Raw genomic sequence first — 4,654 nt, 5'->3', positions numbered from 1 at the left:
ACAAAAAATTTAATTTAATTTTAATTTTAGTGTTTTATAGTATCTTTCTGACTATATTTGTGTATAAGAATTATATTTTACCGTATTTAAATAGTAAAAAAAAAGCGAATTGAAAGTTTGAAGAAAATATGAATTTAGTTCGTAAATAAAATCCTTTTATAGTACTTTGAAGGATTCTTAATACGTTTTCAACTTGAATAAAATTAAAAACAATAATCTAAGATACCCTTTAAAGTTAAATTCCTTTAGAGTTTATCAGTAAAACCACTTACTTTAATAATTTTTTCAATCCTTATACCTATATTTACATATTGGAATTGTTACAAAAGGTTCTTTTAAACGTAACTTAGTAAAGAAAAAAACTTGCGGTCCAATTTTGGTTACATGAATTATTTCGGAGAGGGAATCCATGTTTTAAATTCAAATTAACCGCGCCCCCGGGCAATCCGCGCCTCCCGGGTAATCCGCGCACGCGCGCGCTATCTTCCCGCCTAGGTTATCAAGTATCATACAACTTACATAATTTCAACTTATTTCGTACGATAAAACGCGATCGAGATATTCGTTTTAAGAAATACTCGTGAGATAGGTTCAAGTGCCAAGCGTACTACAATGTTATTAAAATGAAGTTTAAAAATATTTCCATTCTACTTTAACAACGAATATTCCATGACGTCAAAACACTCTTAAATTCAAATTAACCGCGTCCCCCGGGTAATCCGCGCACGCGCCGTCTAGGTTATCAATTTTTACATCATTTCAACTTATTCCGTACGATAAAACGCGATAAGATATACGTTCAAGTGTCTTTCGCGATAAGCAGAAATAAATGAACAAGCTGGCCTGGACACAATATGTTGATTTACGAAAAAACAAATCGTCGCGAGAAATATCATAAATACATGGACTTTTCGACGATTTTACCCCCATTTCACCCCTTAAATCCCGGACCCCGATCCCGAACCTGACCCCGTCCCCGGGAGTGGCGTCTCGCCCTTACTTTCCTTCTACTTTTATCCATAATTTAAAGTGTTGTTAAAATTCTTCAAATAAAGGGAAAATGCACAAGAAGCATTAAGCTGGAAAATCAAGGGGCCTCCATGGGGCCTCAAATAAAGGCTTTACCTTAAAAATTGAGTTGCTGGTTCGAAGGTGCCTCAACCATGACGAAACACTTCTCCCAGATTTGAATGATCACATGTTTGACCAAGAGGCTGGTTCGAACCATAAACTATACCATTTATATTTCCCCGTCCCTAAAGTAATTAACTTTTACACCGACTTAAGACTCAGTAAAATAGCGAAGAATATTAATGAGAAGGTGAAAAGGGAATACATTAGAAAAATACTAAATTGTTATTAATCAAAGGCCAATAGTTTTTTTCATTCTAACAGTTTGGAGTTATGTTATTTTTTTTATTATAATCAGATGTGGTAGCCCAGACAATTTTGAGCCAATAGTATAGTAACTCTGAGGAAAATTAGTGATTCAATATTTGGGACTGAACTGCCATTTAGATTAAAATATGGAAGACGAGCAATTGATTTCGTATTCTTACCAATAGCATATGTAACTCATAAGTATGCCACTGTACCTTTATTCCCTTCAAAAATCTTCACTAACGGTTTTTTTTCACCCCGAACCAGTAAAAAGGTGGACTACGTTAGATTTTAATCTTTTTATTCATCCTAGTAATTTTGGGAGTCACACTATTGGCTAGTAACATATTTTTTTAAGCCAATGGAAAACCTCTAAAGTGAGAAGGAATTTTTTGCTTGGGAATTTTAGTCAGCCCAATGTAGCTTTATTGAAATTTATAAACTTGCTCGGTTTGTGCGGATGAAGTTAAATTATGAGTTTTTTTTAGAAAAATAAAAGGTTGGGGAAAATAACCAATAACTTTTAAGTGATCGCTTTCCGAAAATGGAACAAGTCGTCGAAGTGGGATATTCCACCAGCGTTATTAAAACCCATATCAAGCCTAGTAGAGTTAGGCCTAGGCTCAAGAGAATCTACAAAGACTCCAACCTTGGAGATGCCCCAGAAAAGCTCAACTTGAATTTCAACTATTTTTTCCAATAAACCTGCTTCTTCTAATTGACAATGCAAATTTATTTTAGAAAGTGAGTCTCCGAGAACTTCATTAATTTGCAAATTAATTACATTAACAGAACTTGACACTATATTGTAGTTCATTTTAGCTCCTAAGCCTTGGTTGTTCAAACCGGTTTGTTTACTAAATTAATGGCTGTCGGTTTATCAGTCTCAGACGTAGAGCTAATTGGGCGACGGAATTTTCGGCATTTGAGATTCGATGACGTCAAATAGGACATCAAATATTACGTAGGGTACGAATGACGCAATATCTGTGAAACAAACCGTTAGTGAAGAAATAGAGCTAGTGGCATACTTATGAGTAATTATGTTACATATGCAAAATAGTAATAACCTTGGATTTATCCGCTGAGAAAGATAATTTGTGGTTAATGATTCAAAGTACTCAAGAAATCGCGCCCAATGTTCTCCAAACTTCGACGAGATGTAGCCCGCAACATACCTAACAGATCATCGGCCAAAGATTGAATATCACTTCCGACTGGTAAAGAAAAAGAAAAGACAGAATCGGGGGGAGGTTGTAACGTAAAATAATGGACATATTGCATTTAGCCGTTACATTAAAAAGTTCTTAGCTCTCGTTAATTATATTTCAAAAACAATAATTATTATTCCGTGGAATTCAGTTTATTTTTCTCCAGGGAGTGTTTCCGCATCTGGGGTAGTTTACGAAGCTCGCGCGGGACGCGAGAAGAGTAATTGACTCCATATTCAACCATTCCCTAAGATTCCCATTGTGTGTAGGGAAGTGATGACTCCGTAGGCCTAAGGGTCTCGCTTCCCCGCTTTCTTCGCACCGAAGTCGTTCACTATTGTCTGCTTAAAGCGATAGCTGCTGCTGTCTTTCCCCCCTTGGGTAAAAAGTAATGCCATTGTATTTTTAAAGTATTTCTACCGTAAAATGAAGGTCACATGTGGCCATCTCCTTATCTTTCCTTAACCCCGCGAATACTTGTTCTTTCTTTAAAGGGAATATAACCTCAGGTATTTGGTGTGGAACACCAACGTTTGCAGCTCTGGCCGCTCTTGCCTCTGGCTTTAGAAATGTTTGGCGCCACTGTACAGGGTAATTTGATAAATTTAAGGGGTCTTCCATAAAGATTGCTTTGCCGGTTATATTCCCTTTAACTTTTCTAAATATGGTTTGCCATCGGATTTATAAATGTATCTCACATGTTTAAAAGTGTCGCGTATGTTTCCCAAATGTGGAAGGTGTACCGATGTTTCCCAAACGTTGAGAATTTCCGCGTGTGTGTCCCAGGTGTAAGGGGTGTGACCCCTTCACCAATTGGGTAATAAAAGGTCAGCCCCTTGCCGACGATTTGGTAATGAAAACAATGACGCTCCGTTGATGGACAGGAGGCTCGAACAAAACTAAGCTGCAGAGCCGATAACCCTAGTTTTTTTCCGTAAGTCATGCCTGGAACTCGACTTCTACTCGGAGCTGAAAGCTTGCCTACTACGATCGCGACAAATGACATAACTTTTGTCCTAAGTGGTCTATTATCAGTTGTGCTCGGTCTCCGGCTTATATATGGAATTTAAAAACCTAACTCGCTGAGTCAGTCGATCCGACCGTGCGTCGGCCCAAGCTGTTGTGCGGGCAGGTAACGTTGGTGCGTGAGCGAGTGATCCAACTGTGTCCAACAAGATCTCCAATGAGTGCACTGCCGCAGTGAACGAATGCAAGGGGACTGATGACTAGGTATAAAAACCGTCGACTTTTAATGTAAATATTGTGGGAATTGATGTATGGGAAGTTGTGCATGTTGTGTTGTTTATTTTATGTTTGAGTGTTTAATTACTGTTTGTTTCACCCTATTAAACCCTGGTAAAACCATTTAAATCTAAATTTAATGATAGTTGTAAGCTTACCATTTTCTAGGCCAGCGGCTACGCTATCTCCAATAGTGAACGATACGCGTTTCACCCGGGAAGAAGTTAATTGTAAGGGCAGAATAGGTAAGTTAGCCATGGTGAGATCAACCCTTTATTGCGAATAGAAGGTATACGTCAAGGCTGTATACTGGCGTTCTTACTTCCTAAGAACAAAGGTTGGCCAGGGTGTGAAAGCGCAACGGATAGCTTCCATCACATCCCAGACCGTCCGGTTAACCTCCACGAGGTGACCCTGGAAAGAGGTATACTCTTACAGATGCCGGCGGATCTAGAGCTTGTCATCTCGAGAAACTGACTTAGCTTTCGGCCTGCGAGTTTGGGGTGCCTATGCCCTCTCGCCGACATGGTGTATGTGAAACCATGTCAAGCTTTTTTACCATAAACACAGGGCGACTGCGAGTCAAGCGATGGGGTTATCTTGTTCATCTTTTGACGGGTAATACCCTCTATCGCAGGGTCTGAGTGAAGCGAATATATCTCTCTCCTCGATCAAGACCGTCCAGGGTAGTCATCAATTGATGCTGCTTCCTCCCGAGGTGACTCCGGGTAGAGAAAACAATTTCTCTAGCTAAACTGGCGGATCTAGAGTGGATTTATCTACTCGATAAATTTTTGAGCTAAGCATCTCATTAAACTGTC

The sequence above is a fragment of the Leiobunum rupestre genome, chromosome 6 (genome assembly GCF_980474605.1).
Source record: "Leiobunum rupestre chromosome 6, qqLeiRupe1.1.hap1, whole genome shotgun sequence".
Classification (NCBI taxonomy): domain Eukaryota; kingdom Metazoa; phylum Arthropoda; class Arachnida; order Opiliones; family Sclerosomatidae; genus Leiobunum; species Leiobunum rupestre.
Note: the sequence above shows the minus strand (reverse complement) of the source record.